Raw genomic sequence first — 23471 nt, 5'->3', positions numbered from 1 at the left:
GGGATGAAAAGTTCAGTGAACAGGAAAATATTCCCGCTTGGCTGCATGTGCGACAGGTTACTCATTGCCCTGCCTTTCACAGCAACTTAGCAGTAACCTGGGTAACAGATACAGAGATGTAATGGGATCACACACATTAGAAAGGAGGGAATGCTAACACCAGAAGCAGACCATCTGCTGACTTATGTTCTCAGGGCTGTTTGCTTGCTAAAGAGCTTCTGACAATTCATGTAGTTTCATGTAAATCAGTCCAGTTAAAACCACAGACCTGCCCTAGTTTGATTTTCCCTGGTGGCTTTGCACGTCGTTCCATTGAAAAACACATAGCTGAGTTTGCAATTAATTACCCACCTTTGGAAAGGGAATAAAAATTAGATTGAAAAAAATCATACTTCAAGATGTGAAAACCTGAGCGAGTGAGCAATGATGTTTTATTCAGTTGACTATGAATGGTCAACTTGAACAGGATACATAGGCCCGAGACAGGAAATGGCCTTGGAGATGCTCCCACTTTACTGCTGTAACCCCACCAGAAGCGCAGTGGAAACTCTTTTGTAGGTGGAGTGGCAGCTGCTCTTTGGAAATTCCCAGGCGATTTCTTTCTGAGAAGGAAATTATTGCCATTGTGAAAACTTAGAATGGTTACCAAATCGGAAGCCATTCGGTCTGTCATATCTGTGCCAGCTCCCTGCAACAGCAGTTCAGCTTGATCCACTCTCCTGCCTTTGCTCTGCAATCCTGCATTTTTTTTCACACTCAGATAATTACCGAATTCAACTTGTGGCAAACTTCAGATCTGATATTTAATTGACTCAGTGTTCTCCGACCCGCAGCATGATATCAGTAGGTTACTTTGGCCGGCCAGGCACTATCAACAATGGATATTTATGTTCATCCCAACGTGATTCACAGAGTTGTGATCAGAAAACATAGACACTGCACATTCTCAGTAAAAGCATATCATATTCATAACTTTAGTAACTTGAGGAAGCCAGCAGTAGTAGAACAGAGATTTATTTAACTATATACAATATTCCACACATGGCAGTAACTCACTCCCACTCTCGGCCATGTTGGGAGAAATAACGAAATCAGGCCCTGCTTTGGGTTGGCTTTTATGTAAGTCATTAACAAGCTCCAGCAGGGTGCCCTCCACCCCCTATCTGGGAAGCAGCTCATACTCCACGAGTCCTATGGGGAGATCAACAATGGCTTCCGGTGGCCCCTCCCCACCCAAAGGTCAGAAATGCCCCTCAGCCGCCAATGGTGGGGGCCTTCTGTGCCGCTTTGCCCGAGGCTGTGCTTCTGCTTGCAGTGGTTCTGGGACAGGAAGTGTGTATCATTTTGTCACAACGACGCCCATAGGCACGGACACTTCTGTGTCTGTTTCCGAGCCAGGGTCATCCTCCTCCTGCTGAACCCGGTGCTGAAATCTAGACGGTTGTGTCCCCAGGCTGAGGGATGGTTCCTGGCACGAAGGAGAAGTCAACACTGTCGGTTGGATGTCGTGAAGTGCGGGCTCCTGGGAAATGTGACATTCAACCAGGTTCTAAACCGTCAGCCCATCAACAGTTCTGCAGGGGCGATTCCCATCGTCCTGTGTCATGTTGTGCAGTAGTTAAAAATTAACCACGCCAGTCACATGTCCATGGAACCTGTGGTTTGTTTTTTTATGCCCCTTTTGAAAGTCTGGACTTCCCTTTCCGCCAGGCCATTGGAGGAGAGATGCTACGGGGTGGTTTGAATATGCCAGATGCAGTTTTGCTTTGTAAATGCAGCAGACACTTCACCAGTGAAAGGCATCCCATCATCTGTTACCAGGACCTCCGAGGTCCTATGGATGCCAAACAAGAACCAGAGCTTTTCTACCATGGCCCTGGACATTGTCAAGGCCATCTTGTACACATCTAGCCACTTTGAGTGAGCATGCACGATGACGAGGAACATGGACCCCATGAAAGGCCCTGCGGAGTCCGCATGTTGATGCACCCATGGTCGTCCATTGATGAAGGGAGGGCACTGGTGGGTGTTTCTGATGGGCTCCTGGCATGTGGGCAGCTGTGCATGACCCTTTCAAAGTCCCTGTTGATGCTACCAGACATAACTACGGCCTAACATCTTCAACTTAGAGGCACCCATGTGCCCACTGTGTAAACTTTATTATTATTATTACTATTGTCACAAGTAGGCTTGCATTAACACAGCAATGAAGTACTGTGAAAAGTCCTTCAGCAGGGATTCCTGACCATGTGGCAGGATTATCACACCAGCTCCCCCAGTATGACATCCTCCTCCACGCTGTGTTCCGAGAAATTCTGGGCAAAGGCTGGAGGGCTACAAGAAGCACCCCCTGTGTTGCGCCGCTCAAAAGCATGAGGCGACGTTTTGCCAGTCTTGGATTACGCTGTGTCCATGCGCGCATCTCTGTAGCCGTCGCCATCAGTCACAATGAAGAAGAGCCACCCATAAATATGGTGGAATTTCTTGGCTCCAAATATTACAGCCAAGCCCTCCTTCTCGATTTGAATGGAATGTCACTCAGCGTCCGCAAGGGTCCTGAAAGCGAAAGCGATGGAGCATTCCGTGCCGTTGTCCCATCCGTGGGCCAGCACTGCCCCAATGCCTTAGGGGAAGGCATCACACTACAGGATTAGCTGCCGAGTTGGATCATAATGCATGAGAAGCTGGGTGGGCAACAGACACTTTTTTGCCCCAGTGTACACTTTGTCTTGCGAAGCACCCCAGAATATCTCCTTGTCCATCCTCATCAATATGTGGAGTGAAGCCAATAAGGTGGCCAGGTTTGCAATGAACTTCCCACCTTAAGAAAGGTTAGATAAACTCGGTCTATTCTCACTGGAATGACGGAGCTTTAGAGGTGACCTGATAGAGGTCTGCAAGATTATGAATGGCATGGACAGAGTGGATAGTCAGATTCTCTTTCCTAGGGTAGGAGAGTCAAGTACTAAGGGACATTGGTTTAAAGTGCGTGGGGAACAGATGTGCAAGGAAAAGTTTTTACACAGAGGGTGGTAAACATATGGAACGCGCTGCCTGGGGAGGTGGTGGGAGCATGTGCGATAGTGGTATTTTTTTTAAAGTAATTTTATTAAGGTTTTGCAGAATTTTTCATAATAAAACAGTAGTAACAATAACAACAAAACAAGTTAGAGTGAACATTAAAATAGTGTAAAAAGAGAATATACAATAACAATTAAGTAGACATTAGCCCACGCGACCCAGTCTTCCCACACCATCCCAATGAAGCACTCACATCCCCCCTACGGATTGCTGCTGCTGCTGACATTTTAATTTTCCCCGAGAAAGTCGACGAACGCTGCGACCTCCAAGGGAACCCTGGCGTAGACCCTCTTAAGGCAAACTTTATTTCCTCGAGGCTGAGAAACCCAGCCACGTCGTTAACCAAAGTCTCCACACTCGGGGGCTTCGAGTCCCGCCACATTAATAAAATCCGTCTCCGCGCTACTAGGGAGGCAAAGGCCAAGACGTCAGCCTCTTACGCCCCCTGAACTCCCGGGTCTTCTGACATTCCAAAGATCACTATCTGGCTATCTCTGGACTCGGCAGCACCCATGTGTTAAGCACCTTGGACATTGCCCTCGCGAACCCTTGCCAGAACTCTCTAAGCTCCGGGCATGCCCAAAACATGTGGACATGGTTTGCAGGGCTGCCCTTGCACCTCATACAACTGTCTTCTACCCCAAAAGACTTGCTCAATCTCATGTGTGCCCGGTGGACCACCTTAATTGAATTAGACTGAGCCTGGCACATGATGAGGAGGAATTAACCCTGCCCAGGATCTCTGCCCACAGACCTGCTTCCAACTCCCCACCTCTCTCCTCCTCCCACTTGCCCTTGAGCTCCTCCACCAGGGTTTCCTCCGCCTCCTGTAGTTCCTGGTAGATATCCGACACCCTCCCCTCCCCCACCCAGGTGCCGGAGACCACCCTGTCCTGTACCTCAGTGGCGGCAGCGTCGGAAAGGCCACTACCTGTTTTTTCAGGAAGGCTCGCACTTGCAGATATTTAAAGGCGTTCCCTGGCGGCAAATTAAATTTGCCCTATAGCGCCTTCAAACTGGGAAAGCTTCCGTCTATGAACAAATCTCACATCCTTCTGATGTCTGCCCTGGAACCCACCATCCATCCTACCCAGGACAAACCTGTGATTGTTGCATATTGAGGTCCAGACCAACGCTCCCTCCACCCTCTTGTACCCCCTCCACTGTCCCCAGATCCGCAGTGTCGCCACCACCACCGGACTTGTGGAGTAACGGGTCGGCGAGAACGGCAAAGGAGCCGTTATCAAAGCTCCCAGACTAGTACCTTTACATGACGCCGCCTCCAGCTGCTCCCACGGCCCCCCCCCCCCACCAGCCCCATCCCTCGCCCACTTCCTAATCATAGCTATATTGGCCGCCCAGTAGTAGTTGCGAAGGTTCGGCAGCACCAACCCACCCCCTCCTCCCCTCCCTCTGACTGCACTCCAACAGCGATCTCCTTACTCGTGGGGTCTTATTCACCCACGCAAAGCCCGTAATGATCCTACTCACCCGCTTAAAAAAGGCCTTAGTGATGAAGATGGGGAGGCACTGAAAGACAAACAAAAATCTGGGGAGGACAGTCATTTTCACAGTCTGCACCCTCCCTGCCAGTGACAGCGGGAGCATGTCCCACCTTTTAAAGTCCCCTTCCATTTGCTCCACCTACCAGGTCAGGTTGAGCCTGTGCAGGGCATCCCATTTCCTGGCCACCTGTATACTCAGGTAATGAAAACTTTTCTCTACCATCCTGAGCGGCAGCTCTTTCAGTCTCTCCTCCTGCCCCTTGGCCTAGATCACAAACAACTCGCTCTTTCCCATGTTCAGTTTGTATCCTGAAAAACTACCAAAATCCCTCAGGATCCACAGAACCTCCCCCATCCCCTCCACAAGGTCCGAAATGTACAGGAGCAAATCATCCGCGTATAGCAAGACCCGATGTTCCACCCCCGCCCCGAACCAGTCCCCGGCAGTTCCACGAGGCTCTCAGCGCCATAACTAGTGGTTCTATAGCTAGGGCAAATAGTAATGGGGAGAGGGGACACCCCTGCCTCGTTCCCTGGTGAAGCTCGAAGTACTCCGACCTCAGCCGGTTTGTACATACACTTGCTACAGGCGCCTGGTACAGCAATTTCACCCAGCCAATAAAGCCCTCACCAAACCCGAACCTCCCCAGCGTTTCCCACAGGTACTCCCACTCCACCCGGGAAAGGCTTTCTCTGCGTCCATCGCTGTTACCACCTCCGCCTCCCCTCCCTCTGAGGCCATCATAATAATATTCAAAAGTCTCCGGACATTGGTATTGAGTTGTCTGCCTTTAACAAACCCAGTCTGGTCTACCTCTATCACCCCTGGGACGCAATCCTCAATTCTTGTGGCCAGAACCTTAGCTAGCAATTTGGAATCCACGTTTAAAAGCGAAATCGGCCTGTGTGACCCGCAATGTTCTGGGTCCTTCCCTCGTTTAAGAATGAGTGAGATCAAGGCCTGTGACATTGTTGGGGGGAGGGTTCCTTTCTCTCCAGCCTCATTGAAGGTCCTCATCAGGAGTGGGCTCAATATTTCCGAAAATTTCTCATAGAATTCTACCTGGCAACCGGCTGGCCCCGGGGCTTTACCCGATTGCATTCCCTCTATACCCTTGACAATCTCCTCCAATTCAATCGGGGCCCCCAGCCCCTCCACCAGGTCCTCTTCCACCTTTGGAAACCTCAACTGGTCCAAAAATTGCCTCACCCCTTCCGCTCCCGTCGGGGGCTCCGACTCGTATAGTTTACGATAGAACTCCTTAAAGACTCAGTTCACCCCCCCCCCCCCGCCGGATCCAAGACCGTGTTACCCTCCTTATTCTTTACTCCCCCCGATTTCCCTGGCCGCCTCCCTCTTTTGCAGTTGGTGTGCCAACATTCTACTCGCTTTCTCCCCGTACTCATAGACTGCCTGCCTTGCCTTCCTCAGCTGTGCTACCACTTTTCCTGTGGTCAGCAGTTCAAACTCCGCCTGCAGACTCCACCGCTCCCTCAGTAGCCCCGCCTCGGGGGCCTCCGCGTATCTCCTGTCCACTCGGAGTATCTCCTCCACCAGTCTCTCCCTCTCCGCTCTTTCTCTCTTTTCCCTATGGGATCAAATTGAGATGAGCTCCCCTCTGACAACTGCCTTCAGAGCCTCCCAGATCGTTGCCGCTGCTACCTCACCCGTATTGTTTGTTTCCAGGTAATCCTGGATAATCCTGCTAATCCGCCCGCAAACCTTTTCGTCCGCCAGCAGCTCCATATCCAGTCTCCAGAGTGGGCGCTGCCCTCTCTCCTCACTAAGCCGCAGATCCACCCAGTATGGGGCATGGTCCGAGACTGTGATTGCTGAGTATTCTGTTCCTGCCACCTTTGGGATTAACGCCCTGCTCAAGACAAAGAAGTCTATGCGGGAATAAACCTTTTGAACGTGGGAGAAAAAAGAGAACTCCTTCACTCCCTGTCCTGGACTTTGATTGGTTCAGCTCAGGGTCAATGACTGTGTTAAAGTCTCCCCCCATGATCAGGTTGTGTGACTCTAATTCCGGGATTTTGCCCAGCATGAGTCTCATAAATTCCACATCATCCCAATTCGGAGCGTAGATGTTCCCAAACACCACCCGGACCCCCTCCCACTTTCCACTCACCATTATATACCTGCCCCCCTTATCAGCCACAGTTGTCCCAGTCTTGAATGTCACACCCTTACTGATCAGAATTGCTACCCCCCCTGGTCTTCGAATACAGCCCTGAATGGAACACCTGGCCGACCCATCCCTTTCTCAATCTCATGTGATCTGCGAGCTTTAAATGTGTCTCCTGAAGCATTGCTACGTCTGCGTTTAACCCCTTTAGATGCGCGAGCTCGCGCGCCCTTTTGACCGGCCCATTCAAACCCCTCACATTCCACGTGATCAGCCTGAACGGGGGGGCTTACCGATCAGCCTGAACGGGGGGGCTTACCCCCCCCCCCCCCCCCCCCCCCCCCGGCCAACTAGCCATTTCCCTTTTTTGGCCAACCTCGAGCCCGCGCCCTTCGCTTCCTCGAGCGCCCCCACAGGGAGCCACCGCCCCAAACCCTCAATTGGTACCCTGAAATTGATACCTCCTCTGTCAGCAAAGCAGCATCTCCCCTCCCCTCCATCCCAACAGCCCCAAAACCCCTCCGCCAAGCACCAGCTGAGCTCGTGCTCACCCCCTACTACGCTCCCAAGAGTCAGCTGACCCATGCCGACCCCGGCAGCTCCTGCCCCTGGCGCCGATCAGACTGTCGCCTCGTTGTCCGGACCCCTCTCCCCACATGAATAAACCAATTAAGCTACCTCTCCAGCCCCAGTGAGTAAATAGGAATACGAAACAAAAAATAAACAGAAGACATTTGTTGAACCAAAGCTCCAACTTCTCAAAAAATCGCACGAAGTACAGAGCCCCCTCCCCCCTCCGTATCTCAACTTTGCCGAAAACACTGCACCCTCCAGCCACCACAACAACCCTGATACACACCCAACATTGTATACAATCTTCTATTAGAAACGGTACCGTGTTACCCAGCCCCACCGCCGCATTCCACCAAAGCTTAACTGTCCTTTAATTCGAGTCCAGCTTTTCTTGTTTGACAAATGACCAGGCCTTGTCCAGCGCCTCAACATTGTGATGCAGTTCTTTATACGTGACCCATAGCCTCGCTGGGTGTAGCATCCCAAATTTCACCCCCTTGCTGAAGAGGGTCGTCTTCATCCGGTTGAATCCAGCACGCCTCTTGGCCAGCTCCGCACCCAGGTTCTCCCACCTGCTGCTCCGTTCTTTTCTTGCCCACCGCAAGACAAGTTCTTTGTCCGAGAAGCGATGAAATCTCACCACCATGGCCCTTGGCGGTTCATTCGCCTTGGGCTTCCTTGCGAGGGCTCTGTGCGCCCCGTCCAGCTCCAGGGGTCGAGGGAATACCCCCGTCCCTATCAGCCTCTCCAGCACCTTGGACACAAATCGCATCCGACCCCTCCACACCTTCGGGGAGGCCCACAATTCTCAAGTTCTGTCTCCTGGACCTGTTTTCTAGATCCTCCAGCCTCGCCTGCCACTTCTTGTGGATGTCATCCTGCGCCTCCATCTGAAGGGCCAATACAACCAACTTGTCCTCATGATCGGATAGCTTTTTCTCTATCTCCTTAATCGCTTTCCCTTGTGTCGCCTGAGTTGCGATCATTTGGTCTATTGATGCCTTCATCGGGGCCAGCATGTCCTTTTTAAGATCAGCAAAGCAGCCCCTAAGGAACTCCTGTTGCTCCTGTGCCTACTGCGCCCATGCACCCTGGTGTATACCGGCCGTCATGCCGTGCCTCGGCGCCTGCTCCACACGCTTCTGTCTGCTGGGACTTAAATGCTTCACCCAGCCATTCCTGGTCCAGCTATCCATACAACAGAGAGGGAATCCTTTTGGCAGTGTTCGCTTCACCAATCTGCCCCAAAACTTCCGTGGAAACTCCTGAAAAAAGGTCAGAGAGTCCGTTCCAGACGGGAGCTGCCGAATGCGCGACCTACTCCTCCATGGACACCACCGGAAGTACGATAGTGGCATTTGAGGGACATCAGAACAAATATATGAATAGGGTGGGAATGGATGGATACGGACTCCATAAGTGCAGATGGTTTTAATTTAGACAGGTACCATGGTCGGCGCAGGCTTGGAGGGCCGAAGGGCCTGTTCCCGTTCTCTATTGTTCTTTGTCATTTACCAGGCCTAGGAGCGATCAGAGTTCAGTGATGTTCTTTGGGGTGCTCGCCCCTTTTATAGCCCAAACCTTATCTTCACTGGGCGTAGACCATCCCTGCCCACCTGTATGTAAGTAGGTCACCGCTTTAGCAGCAAACCCACACTTGCTCCTCTTTAGCTGGACACCTACTTGGGAAAAGTGCCGAAGCGCTTCTTGCAGGTTGTCCATATGCTCCTTCTCCGTGGTGCCGGGATGGACAAACCATCCAGATAGATTGCCACCTTTGGCAGACCCTGCAAGATATTCTCCATTACCCACTGGAAAATCGCCAGGACCCATTAAATCCCAAATGGGAGGAGGGTATATTCAAATAACCCTTCATAGGTGTTTATGGTCACAAATTTCCTAGACTCAGGATCTTGCTCCGCCTGTAAATAAGCGTGGCTCATGTCAAGCTTCGTGAAAGAACATCCTCCAGACAGTTTTGCGCACAAATCCACCACTCTAGGCATCGGGTACGGGTCCAGGCGTGAAGCTCTGTTCACCGTGAGCTTAAAATCCTCGCAGAGCTGGACAGATTTGTTGGGCTTCAGTACCAGCACCACGGGTGCAACCAATTCTGCAAATTGGACAGAGCGTATGACCTGCAGCTCCTTCAGGCGCTGAAAATCCGCGACAACTTTGAGAAGTAGGGGACAGGTCTCATTGTAAAATATCGGGGGTGAGCCTCAGGGTCTACGTGCCCAGGCCCTACTGCAGCACTTGGGGTATTTGTCCCATACAGCATACAGGTTCCCAGAGTCCATCTGAAAAACCTGTTCCCAGTTGAAATGGAGGACTCGCAACCAGCAAATTGGACCCTGTTCCCTGTACCACAACCAAGGGAAGTCGGACTGACTGCTGCCCATGCATTACCGGAATCACGGTGGTCCCCACGATATTCAAAGGCTTGCAGGTAGAGGTCAGCAACCTCACTTTGGTGTCATGCAATGTCAGCGGCATGAACCCTGCGCAGAGTCGCCCAAATGTTCAATGGACCACGATGGAGACACCAGGTTCAATGTTCAATGGACCACGTTGGAGACAGCAGGTTCAGTGTTAATTTCCACCACCATGGGGTGACTTGTAACATGGCCCGGATGTGTGTGGAATTTGCACATTCTCCCCGTGTCTGCGTGGGTTTCCTCTGGGTACTCCGGTTTCCTCCCCCAGTCCAAAGATGTGCAGGTTAGGTGAATTGGCCATGCTAAATTGCATCTTAGTGTCCAAAAGGTTAGGTGGGCTTAGTGGGTTATGAGGAGAGGGTGTAGGCATGGGCTTAAGTAGGGTGCTCTTTCCAAGAGCCGGCGAAGAGTTGATGGGCCAAATGGCCTCCTTCTGCATTGTAAATTCTATGATTCTATGATATCTTCAGGACCATGTCGCAGTTCATTTGCATCAAACAGTCCTCTTCATCCAGGATGCCTGTGTGCAAGGCTCTGATTCACGGTGTTCTCTGCATTGACATTCATGGCTCTGGTCATCACGAGTCCTCCGATCACATGTTTGGCAATGTGTCCGGCTCTCCCCTTCAATCTCAGCGGAGTTATCCCGCTGGTCAGCCGTAGTTCCCGAGAACCTGACCCAACTACAGGATTGCCTCTGGACTCCTCTTTCGGATGTGATCTGGCCAGACCGGCATTGCCCCATGATGCAGCGGGAGTTCGAAACAGAGGGCAGCCCAAACTATGGAATAATTGGCCACATTGCATGGCCCACTGCGGCTCCTGCACCCCTTTCTCTGAGTGCTCTCAGGACATCGAAAGCTCGATGGCCCATTTCAAATCCAAGGTCAGCTCCAACACTTTCTCTGAGTGGCTGTGAATTTTATGCCACACACTAGCCTATCCCTCAACATTTTGGAGAGTGACAATACTCAGCATTGGATGGGGGCCTTAGGCGATTGATCTGGAGACTGCATCGCCTTATTAAACCTATCCCGATGCATGATGACTGAAGGCTTAGGTTCAGCAACCAAAGCAACCAGCTCATCAAACAATTTGGACTCAGGTGCAGTCAGGTAAGTTAGACCTTTTATGATCGGCCGACACCGTACTGGACTCATCATAGAATTTACAGTGCAGAAGGAGGCCATTCAGCCCATTGAGTCTGCACTAGCTCTACGAAAGAGCACCGTACCCAAGGTCAACATCTCCACCCTATCCCCATGACCCACCCAACACTAAGCTGATCATGGGTGGGACTTTAATACATAGAACATAGAACATAGAACGATACAGCGCAGTACAGGCCCTTCGGCCCTCGATGTTGCACCGACATGGAAAAAAAAACAAAAGGCCATCTAACCTACACTATGCCCTTATCATCCATATGCTTATCCAATAAATTTTTAAATGCCCTCAATGTTGGCGAGTTCACTACTGTTGCAGGTAGGGCATTCCACGGCCTCACCACTCTTTGCGTAAAAAACCCACCTCTGACCTCTGTCCTATATCTATTACCCCTCAATTTAAGGCTATGTCCCCTCGTGCTAGCCACCTCCATCCGCGGGAGAAGGCTCTCGCTGTCCACCCTATCTAACCCTCTGATCATTTTGTATGCCTCTATTAAGTCACCTCTTAACCTTCTTCTCTCTAACGAAAACAACCTCAAGTCCATCAGCCTTTCCTCCTAAGATTTTCCCTCCATACCAGGCAACATCCTGGTAAATCTCCTCTGCACCCGTTCCAAAGCTTCCACGTCCTTCCTATAATGAGGCGACCAGAACTGTACGCAATACTCCAAATGCGGCCGTACCAGAGTTTGGTACAGCTGCATCATGACCTCATGGCTCCGGAACTCAATCCCTCTACCAATAAAGGCCAACACACCATAGGCCTTCTTCACAACCCTATCAACCTGGGTGGCAACTTTCAGGGATCTATGTACATGGACACCAAGATCCCTCTGCTCATCCACACTACCAAGAATTTTACCATTAGCCAAATATTCCGCATTCCTGTTATTCTTTCCAAAGTGAATCACCTCACACTTCTCCACATTAAACTCCATTTGCCACCTCTCAGCCCAGCTCTGCAGCTTATCTATGTCCCTCTGTAACCTGCAACATCCTTCCGCACTATCTACAACTCCACCGACTTTAGTGTCGTCTGCAAATTTACTCACCCATCCTTCTGCGCCCTCCTCTAGGTCATTTATAAAAATGACAAACAGCAACGGCCCCAGAACAGATCCTTGTGGTACGCCACTCGTAACTGAACTCCATTCTGAACATTTCCCATCAACTACCACTCTCTGTCTTCTTTCAACTAGCCAATTTCTGATCCACATCTCTAAATCACCCTCAATCCCCAGCCTCCGTATTTTCTGCAATAGCCGACCGTGGGGAACCTTATCAAACGCTTTACTGAAATCCATATACACCACATCAACTGCTCTACCCTCGTCTACCTGTTCAGTCACCTTCTCAAAGAACTCGATAAGGTTTGTGAGGCATGACCTACCCTTCACAAAACCATGCTGACTATCCCTAATCATATTATTCCTATCTAGATGATTATAAATCGTATCTTTTATAATCCTCTCCAAGACTTTACCCACCACAGACGTTAGGCTCACCGGCCTATAGTTACCTGGGTTATCTCTACTCCCCTTCTTGAACAAAGGGACCACATTTGCTATCCTCCAGTCCTCTGGCACTATTCCTGTAGCCAATGATGACCTAAAAATCAAAGCCAAAGGCTCAGCAATCTCTTCCCTGGCTTCCCAGAGAATCCTAGGATAAATCCCATCTGGCCCCGGGGACTTATCTATTTTCACCTTGTCCAGAATTGCCAACACTTCTTCCCTACGCACCTCAATGCCATCTATTCTAATAGCCTGGGTCTCAGCATTCTCCTCCACAATATTATCTTTTTCTTGAGTGAATACTGACGAAAAGTATTCATTTAGTATCTCGCTTATCTCCTCAGCCTCCACACACAACTTCCCACCACTGTCCTTGACTGGCCCTACTCTTACCCTAGTCATTCTTTTATTCCTGACATACCTATAGAAAGCTTTTGGGTTTTCCTTGATCCTACCTGCCAAAGACTTCTCATGTCCCCTCCTTGCTCGTCTCAGCTCTCTCTTTAGATCCTTCCTCGCTTCCTTGTAACTATCAAGCGCCCCAACTGAAACTTCACGCCTCATCTTCACATAGGCCTCCTTCTTCCTCTTAACAAGAGATTCCACTTCTTTGGTAAACCACGGTTCCCTCGCTCGACCCCTTCCTCCCTGCCTGACTGGTACGTACTTATCAAGAACATGCAATAGCTGTTCCTTGAACAAGCTCCACATATCCAGTGTGCCCAACCCTTGCAGCCTACTTCTCCAACCAACACATCCTAAGTCATGTCTAATGGCATCATAATTGCCCTTCCCCCAGCTATAACTCTTGCTCTGCGGGGTATACTTATCCCTTTCCATCACTAACGTAAAGGTCACCGAATTGTGGTCACTGTCTCCAAAGTGTTCACCTACCTCCAGATCTAACACCTGGCCTGGTTCATTACCCAAAACCAAATCCAAAGTGGCCTCACCTCTTGTTGGCCTGTCAACATATTGTGTCAGAAAACCCTCCCCGGACCCGAGCCTGGACCGGTCATGCTCAAGAATGGGCAGGTTGCCAGCGATGGCAAAGAAACTGAGAGGGTTCATGGAGCAAACGGGGGGAGCTGATCTGTGGAGATTTAGCCGGCCGACAGCGAGGGAGTTATCATAGAATTTACAGTGCAGAAGGAGGCCATTCAGCCCATCGAGTCTGCACCGGCTCTTGGAAAGAGCACCCTACCCAAGGTCAACAACTCCACCCTATCCCCATAACCCAGTAACCCCACCCAACACTAAGGGCAATTTTGGACACTACGGGCAATTTATCATGGCCAATCCACCTAATCTGCACATCTTTGGACTGTGGGAGGAAACCGGAGCACCCAGAGGAAACCCACACACACATGGGGAGGATGTGCAGACTCCGCACAGACAGCGACCCAAGCCGGAATCGAACCTGGGATCCTGGAGCTGTGAAGCAATTGTGCTATCCACAATGCTACCGTGCAACAAGAAAGAAATGGGAGGAGGACCTGGGGATTGAAATAGGTTGGGGACTCTGGAGCGAAGCACTGCATAGGGTCAACTCCACCTCCGTGTACGCAAGGCTCAGCCTGACGCAGCTAAAAGTGGTACATAGAGCCCACTTAACAAGAACCCGTATGAGTAGGTTCTTCCCGGAGGTGGAGGATAGTTGTGAACGGTGCCAAGGAGGCCCAGCCAACCACGCCCACATGTTCTGGTCTTGCCCCAGACTTGTGGGGTACTGGACAGCCTTCTTCGAGGCAATGTCCAAAGTGGTGGGGGTGACAGTGGAGCCATGCCCGAAAGTGGCTGTCTTCGGGGTTTCAGACCAGCCAGATCTATTCCTGGGGAGGAGGGCGGTCGCCCTTGCCTTTGCCTCCCTGATCGCCCGCCGTAGAATCCTGTTCGGCTGGCGGTCAGCAGCACCACCCAAAGCTGCAGACTGGCTGTCCGACCTCTCGGAATCACTCCAAATGGAGAAAATCAATTTCGCCATTCGAGGGTCAGACAACGGTTTCTACAGAACGTGGGAGCCATTCACCCAATTGTTCCGGGACCTGTTTGTGGCCAACAAACAAGCAGAAGAATAGCCAGGTAGCCAAGAAACAGGGGAAAGTAGCCAAAGCAGGAGAGGGCGAGATAGACCGGGAGAGGCGGGGGGGGGGGGGGGCACAGCTAAACCTAAGAGGAAAGAAAGGCGAACCAGAGGAGGGGGGGGGGGAGGAGACAGGGAACAAGAGAGGAGAACCAGGGAGGTGGGGGGGGGGGGGGGGGGCAGGGAAATGAGAGCCGGAAGGAAGGCACGGGATACAATAATGAACTTGACATCTCCAGGAACAGAGAACAAGGAGAATACAGACGAAAGACGAGAGGAACAGCTGAAGCGGAGGTGAGCGCGAGACGGCAGCGAGAGCCGTCCGGGAGAAGCAAGCGACAACACCAACACCAAACCCATTCGAGTATTGCCCACTGTAATGTATATTTACCTCCCCAGTCTCCACCCCCCCCCCCCTCCCCCCCCCCCCCCCCCCCACAAACAGTCGCCTATTTATGTGTTGTAAATAATTTTGCCAGGTGGACAGAGTTGCTGCTGTTGAGCTGGCGCACATACCCTACCATTTATTCGATTTTATTTTATTTTTTATTTTTTATTATTTTATTTTCTTTGGTATGTTTGGGTGTGCCCTTCTCTTCTATATATGTACATATATATATTTCTTATTCTGTGTACATAACAGTAATGTTCAAAATGTTCAAAAACCCAATACAAAACATTTGTTAAAAAAAAACATACTGGCTTCAGGTTTGCATCCAAGGCCTCCAGCTTCCCGAACAGTGGCATCAAGAACTGTTATGTTCCCACGTTCCGGGATAGTAATCGACCAGGTGACGAGGAGGCTCCATGAGTGAGTCTGGAGATTCCTTTTGTCCTTGTTGCCAGTTTATTAACTTGAGGAAGCCAGCGGTAATAGAATAGGGTTTTATTTAACTACATGCAGTATTCTGCTCAAGGCAGTAACTTGTTCCCACTCCAGTCTTTGCTGGTAGAACTAACGACACCTGACCGTGCTTTGAGTGTGCTTTTATGGAAGTCTTTAACAAGCTTCAGCTGGGTGGCCTCCGCCCCCTATCTGGGAAGCAGATCGTACTCCACGAATCCTCCGGGGGGATCAGCAATGGCATCCCCAAGGTCCTCGTGAAGGTTATAATGATAACTTTACAAATGCTTGTATGGAAGCTTCTGGAACAGTCTTTTATTTATTTAAAATTGACACCGATGGCTTTCAAGTGGTCAGCTAACCTTTGCTTATTCAACATAGATTAAATAACCTCCTTCTGAAATGGACAGACCAAGACCGATGGAATTCATCTTCTGAAACTTTCTCAAAACACAAAGTCAGTGAATTCCTAGGGTGGAATTTTCCCCAAATTGTGCTGGATCAGGCACAAAATTCTGTGTGAAACTTGTTGGCTTCACAGACCTTTTTTAGCCTGATTAAACAGCACTCTGCAATTTCAAAGGGCTGACGAGGATCACAGCCCCAGCTGGAGGGCGGAGGGGCGTACAGACATAAGCAACTCTGGGATTCTGAGAGCAGGGCGACCTTTTTAAAGGATGCCTCAATTTTAAACCTACATTAAAGGATCCTTTCCCTGCTCCACGGAGATTGGGGCCCTCCGCTCCCCCGTCAGAGATCGTGAAAACCAGGCAGACAAGTGAAACACCCCCAACACGCAGAAGGACAACCCCCTCTCCCCACCACCACCACCCCTCCCCCAATCCCACGACGCAAATATATCAGGGCATCACCCATACCACACAAGCATCGGGGTGACCCGACCACCACCTTCCTACTCCCGCCAGCATCGGGGCATCCCCCCATTGGTACTGCCCCCCCCCCACACACCCCGGTCACTGGCACCATCCCCCACCTCCTCCACAGACTCCCCTCAGCCCAAATGTACGCACAACATCCCTGCCCCAACAACCATTGTTCCTCCCCCTGCACACACATAAGGAGAACCACCCAATGGGGCTCTCTAGATGGCTCATCCTTGGTACTGCCAACCTGGCACAGGAGTGATTCGTGCTGGCATGACGTCATGCCTCTGGGGGAGGAGGATCCAGCGTGGCCAGACACTATGGCGTAAAGCTGTTTGAGTATATTTGAAGTTTAAAATAAGGGTTCATGCCTCATGCCACTGTCAGGGGTGCAGGGAAGATCCCAAACCAAGATCTCACTGGCACAAATTCCATGACGGTCACTAAATCAAGCCCGGAGCGAACATGCCATCTAAAGTCTGCCCCTAGATTCAACGGCCGGGATATTCTAGTTCCATCAAACACCAGGACCTAACGGTCCCGCCAAAGGTCAATCAAGTTTTGGTTAGCCCGCTACATACCTCCATGGCAGGTCCTTCACCATGGCTGGGCTGGGCTGGAAAATCCTGGCCTATGTCTCCACGTTTGTTGCTCAATGAAGGAAAGCTGACTAGACTAGTTATCCAGTAGTTAAGTGTGAAAGACCAATATCTATCTCCTATTCACTCCTATAATACTCTCCGCTTGCCTTGATAAGTGCAGTTCCAACACTCAAGAAGCTCAATGCCATCCAGGACAAAGCAGCTTGCTTGATTGGCACCCCTTCTACAAACGCTCAATGGAAGCTGTGTGTACCATCTATAAGATGCGCTGCAGGAACTCACCATGGTTCCTTAGACAGCACCTTCCAAACCCACGATCACTAGTGTCTAGAAGGACAAGAGCAGCAAAATCATGGGGACAATACTATCTGGAAGCTCCCCTCCAAGACATTCACCACCCTGACTTGGAAAGATATCAGCATTCCTTCACTGTCGCTGGGCCAAAATCGTGGAACTCCCTCCCTAACAGCACAGGGGGTGTACACCACATGGACTGCAGCGGTTCAAGAAGGCAGCTGACCACCACCTTCTGAAGGGCAATTAGGGATGGGCAACAAATTCTGGCATAGCCAGCGAAACCTACATCCCATAAAAACTAATTTTAAAAAAAATCTCACTGGCAGCCAATGGCACCTCTGCCACCAGAAAACATGCTGTGGTGAGGGGAGGTAGTATATCTTGGCCTTTTGTTCCTCTCTCCATAGATGCCACCACGTCTACTATTTCTGTTTATATTTCAGATTTCCAGGCGCTGCAGTGTTTTGCTTTGTTTATTATGATATGGTTGGTAGTGGAGAACAGGAAACTTGGGAAGTGGACAGTTTTGACAGAGGAGAGTTGAGTGTACCTGATCTTAAAATTAAAACACAATGTTATTGGAAGACTTTCTTTCCATGGAACATTTTATATTCTTTCCAGCAAAATTAATAAGACGTAAGGTTAATATTAAACCACAACAGATTTCAGGCATATGTGTAGGGTGCCAACACACCTGGACTGGCCTGGAGTGACCAGGAGTTAAAGAGTAATCTCAAGGACACTGCCATGTGCAAACATGGAGAAATATGTTCAGGTCATCATTAAACATTTCCATTTACCAGATATATAAAAATTAAAAATGGGGAAAAGGCTGTTTGACTGACAGACAAGCATCCTCCAATCCAAAAGTGGGTCTTTTCACTTTTGAATTGATCTCGGAAGGGCGGGCGGAATTTTTCATTCTCGGCACGGAGTGCTGGCTGAGGCAGGAAAACTGGCGTCCAGCTCGCAGGCTGCACAGCCAGCTCTTCTCGCCATTTAATCCAGCACCATGCAGAAAACATCTGGAGGCATGGCCCAAGCCGTCACATTGATGGGGCGGTACCAGGAAAAGCCAGCAGCCGGAAATCCTAGGGCGCCATGATCTCCAAAGGGTAACACAGGAGAAACCCCCCAAAATGGACATGGGGAACCTACACACACACACACACACACACACACACCCACCCCTGACATGAACAAGGGGAACCCATCCAAACGATAAAAGGAAATCCACCGAATGGAACTTCCCAGAGATGCCACCCTGACACTGCTCCCTGGCACTGCCCCCGGCACCCTGGTACTGCCTCCAACACTGTCCCCTGGCACTAGGGACAATGACAGGATACTACCCGGGATGTCCCTCTCCCGATGAGGTCTAGACTTAATTATACGTCCCTTCACCTGGTTCCCGTATTTGAAAAGCAGTTGTCAACCTCACCAGTGGGACAGAATTCCTCACGGAGAAGGGTGCTAATTATATTTAAATGTATTAAAATTAGGTCCCAAGGGCGGATACCTTGTTACATCACTGGCCGGGGCGGGCAGAATCGAAAAATAACATCTTATTGTCTCATGATATGTGACGCCCATGTCATCATTTGCCCATGCGCCGAACACAGACGCAAAAACGCAGCAGTAATGCGTAACAAGGATGGATGGGTTAGCCGACTAATGACAAGAGTGGAGGGGTGGGGCCGAGCCCTGTGATCAAACCTTCAGCAATATATTTATTCACAGCTGACTACATCTGGGGCTAGGTGGAATGCAAAGCACACTCACAGACTTCTGTTTGAGGCTTGGAATATTTTAATCCCTGTGTCTCATCTGTTAGCTACTGCTCAGTCACCTTGTCCAATTGTTCCTGGAACAAAGGACTACATAGAATACAGCAGAAGTGGATTCTTGCTGGAGGAAATGTTCCAAAGCTAACTGGCAAATGAATTAGTGGCTGATGTATTGTGCAGTCATACTTTTTGAACGCGACTATCTTGGCATAAGTGCACCACATTTAAAAGCAAAGGTTTATTTTCTCTTTACTAAGCATGCAGTTTGCTTGAAGCTCCCCTCAAAGTATTGGCAAATGCTGAATTGAGTCCTCTTTCAAGATGTGGCCCTTTCCATCTCACCGGAAAGATTTGCATTTATATAGGACCATTCTCATTCTCAGGATGCCCAATACAAGTTACAATGTTGTAATGTAGGAAACTCGGCAACTATTTTGTGCACAGCAAGCTCCCACAAACAACAATGAAACAAATCATTCCTAATGGGGGCGGGGACGGTTTGTTGAACAAATTCACTTGCTTCTCTTTGAAACTGTGCCATGGGGATCATTTATACCCACTGGGAAAAGCAGGCAGGTGCCTCTGTTCTACATCCCATCAAAAAGACGCCATCTCCAACACCGGCTGGGTCACTGTCTGTGCGGAGTCTGCACGTCCTCCCCGTGTGTGCGTGGGTTTCCTCCGGGTGCTCCGGTTTCCTCCCACAGCCCAAAGATGTGCAGGTTAGGTGGACTGGCCATGCTAAATTGCCTGTAGTGTCCTAAAAAGTAAGGTTAAAGGGGGGGTTGTTGGGTTACGGGTATAGGGTGGATACGTGGGTTTGAGTAGGGTGATCATTGCTCGGCACAACATCGAGGGTCGAGGGGCCTGTTCTGTGCTGTACTGTTCTATAAAAGTGCAGCACGCCCTCAGTTTAACAGCGCTGGCAACAATGAACAGAAGCTGCACACCAGCGGCCTCCATTTTTCCTGTTCATCGATCAGGTAAAGAACTCTGCCTGCTGGCAGAGGTCAGCGATTTAAAAACCAGGGAAGAGCCCCTTGCAGAAATTGTAATCATGATTTAATTGTGATTTCAAAAAACTGCACGGACACAGTGGTCTCCTGTCACAGATGAGGATCCAGAATTCACCAGTCGTGTGAATGAGGGTGGAGGTGGGGATATTTTAGTGGGATGAATAATAATAATCTTTATTAGTGTCATAAGCAGGCTTACATCAACATGCAATGAAATCACTGTGAAAATCCCTTAGTTGCCACATTCCGGAACCTGTTCGCGTACACAGAGGGAGAATTCAGAATGTCCAATTCACCGAACAGCACGCCCTTCAGGATTTTGTGGGAGAAAACAGTTCTAGCATACAGCAAAATCTTTTCCAGCATAAGGAGTTCTGCAATACAAATGCACCATAAAAGAGTCAGAACAAAAGCGTCCTTCAAGTCAGACAACAAATCAGCACTCTGTGACTATAAAATAAGGAATAATTGTGATCTGTGACTTCATCTGCTTTAGACTGAAAATGTCAGAATATCTTTTCACTCACGGTACTGAGCAATCGATAGGTGACCTTCACTGTCGCTCACTATACCAGTTTTTGTCTGCTGTACCTTGTAGTCTCTTTTCCAAGTACTTTACTGTATTAATAAATCCCCATGCACTGCCTCTGCAGACATCAATTTCACGCTCATGATAATAGTGCGGCATTGGTACTGAGGTCAATAGTAGGAATGTACATGAATCCAGGTCAGGGAAATGAACTTTAAATAATAAGATCCATTCATTTCTATTTAAACCAGACTGAGCAAAACAGGTCAAACGTTTGACTGTGGCAAGCTCAGTGTGGCAACCAAGCTGTTAGCTGCAAACCTGGGATTGGATGTCTTGTAGCACATCACATGTGCATAGCACAGCTGACCACCCAAGTACAGATTGACACAAAGTGGCATTGCGCATGTCCGCCAGACCGCCAATATACCACATCAACTTTGTAGGAATCAATTTTCTGCAAAATTGATACAACTATCATAATCAGTTTAAATTGTGACCTTTTGGATTTATGGGGCCAATTGCCATTACTTCCCAGGGAACCATTCTTTTTCCCAGCTGGATTTCAATCTGCTTCTCTATTTTTACTCTGTCACGGCATTTGCCTCAGATTTTCACTACATGTTCCTCCACAAGCTGGCTTCAAAATACCACTTTCTCTGTGCTTCGCATGAGTCACTTATCATTTAATCATTTGACTGCTCTGCACCGTTAGTTTTTCAGGCAATGACCTGAAATTTGGATCAATCCAAATCTGGATGCAATTCTGGAGCAGCCTACACTCACCTGCCTAATGAGGCCAGCTGCTGGACTGTGGCAAATTGGCCTGCTGGCTTCATGAGAACAACACTGAAGCTTGCTGCAGTCAAGGCAAGGTGGGAGAAAAATCAGCTGGGCAGGGTGAGACTGGCTGAAAGGAGAGGCAATTGAGAAGGGAAAAGAGCGGTCAGTGTCAAACAACTTCTCTGTAAAATGGTGTTTTTATTGTTGCATTAGTATTGGGGACTGCTAAAGGATTCTTTGCAGTCGTGTATATGTTAACTATATACAGTATAGGGTACAGGCAAGGAGCTATCTCCATCTCTGCGCCTTACCACTTCTCTGCCAACACCACATTGACCCTAGGTTTAGGTCAGGTGCCTTCTTACATCACTGTGTGGGTGGTATTGTACTCAGTTCCACATTAACCCTGTAAGTATCAGACCCTTCTACTCATCTCCCTGCAATTAATTTCATGGATAGAAGGCATGATTTAACGGGACAAAAACAGAATCTTGTTTTGGACGCATCTAGCAGGGTGGTTCTCAGTGTCTGCAGCACAGATAAACATTGCGTTATTTTGGCCTCGGTGAGGAACGCACCACCAAGTTTGCACTTACCTCAATTCTCGCACTGATGAGCTGAGTTCGCCCATGCAGGATGACGACTCTCGGATCTGGGTTTCGACCCCCCTCAGCGACTCCCCCACGGCCTTTGGACCCCCACTACACCCAACCTACCTCTTAAATGGTCCTCAAGCCCCCCTCACCCCACCTCTTAAGGACAAGGCACCGCCGGGCCCGATCCAGGGTGTCAAGGTGGCAGCTAAGGTGCCAAGGTGACCATGCCAAGGTGCCAGGATGGCAGTGCCAATGTGTCCAGATGCCAGTGGGAGTGCCGGGGTACCAACCTGCCCAGAGTCTGACCACCCGGGGGTCTCCAATAGCCTGGGAGACCCCTCCTCGGGTGCCATTATGCCTGGTCCATATTAGTGTGGACCAGTGCTAAACGGCAACCTGGTGAGGTTTCCCAGGCGAGGCCGTTAGATTCCGGGCCACGGCAGAATATGGCGCTGACATATTAATATGTTAATCTGGATCTCGCCCAACAAGGGTGAGATCCAGATTGTGACATCTCATGAGATCTCATTAAATCTCAGGAGGCGTTTTGTGGGTCGCGAATCTCATGAGAGGCCTCTCATGAGTTATAACTGCCTCGTCGTGTCACGAAGGCGGGTGTGACGAGTTCAGTAAATCGCACCCATAGAGTTACTTACTTCAAGTATTACATTGTTATAAATCTTCTGCATTCACCTTATTGTTACATATTTAACACTATTACAGCATTATTGCCATCACAGTATTAACATTAATAACATTCTCAGTATCCCAGATCCTGACGTCAAGTCCTTGAAGTTAAAGGTTCAGGTGGCCTGGAAGCCTTATAATTGTTCCAAATCTCATACACATTTATGTCAGGAGGGTGGTTGGTTCTGCTCGTTCTGGTTCTTCTTGTTGGTTTGGAGGATGGACTGGCATGTGGGTACGCTTTTATTCTTTTCTTTCATTGCTTTAAGTTCCATAGAATCTATAGAAAGTGGCATCTTCTAATTGTTGCTTTAATGAATGCAGGGGCGGTGGCATGGTGGCACAGTGGTTAGCACTACTGCCTTACAGCACCAGGAACCCAGGCTCAACTCCAGCCTTGGGTGACTGTCTGTGTGAAGTTTGCACTTTCTCCCCTTGTCTGCGTGGGTTTCCTCCCACAGTCCAAAGATGTATATGTTAGGTGGATTTACCATGCTAAATGTCCTCTTCGTGTCCAGAGATGCGCAAGTTAGGTGGGGTTATGGGGATAGGGCAGGGAAGTGGGCCTAGTAGGGTGTCGGTGCAGACTCTATGGCTGAATAGCCTCCTCCTGCACTGTAGGGGTTCTATGTTTCTATGTTTAGGCCATACATATATCTGGTAAATCTGAGTTGTAAATGCATTCATTTAATGTGGAGTAATTAACACAATCGAACGACTGTTTTAAACGGCCACCAGGCAAACATTATAGCAGTACATCTTTCCAGCATTCTGGAGGTGCAGGGGCTAGCCCATAAATTGGACCAATTTCACCCTCTCTTTCTCTTCAGAGAGATATTCTGATTTGTGTACCTTCTTCCGTGAAAAACAAATGCAGGCACAGGACATGCCTGAATAAGTCTCCCATTGAAGCTGGGCGGATATGTGCAGTTCAGTGTTTGGTAACTTGATTAT

At 49.4% G+C, this 23471-nt stretch overlaps 1 long non-coding RNA gene across 1 annotated transcript in view; it reads left to right on the top strand.

Moving 5' to 3' along the window:
* The window catches only part of LOC119970413, a 137788-nt gene that overhangs the window by 654 nt on the left and 113663 nt on the right, over positions 1-23471 (top strand). The window lies entirely within an intron of this gene.

The sequence above is a fragment of the Scyliorhinus canicula genome, chromosome 8 (assembly GCF_902713615.1).
Source record: "Scyliorhinus canicula chromosome 8, sScyCan1.1, whole genome shotgun sequence".
Lineage (NCBI taxonomy): Eukaryota > Metazoa > Chordata > Chondrichthyes > Carcharhiniformes > Scyliorhinidae > Scyliorhinus > Scyliorhinus canicula.
The sequence above is the reverse complement of the archived record's forward strand: the minus strand, read 5'-3'. Positions and strand labels throughout refer to the sequence as shown.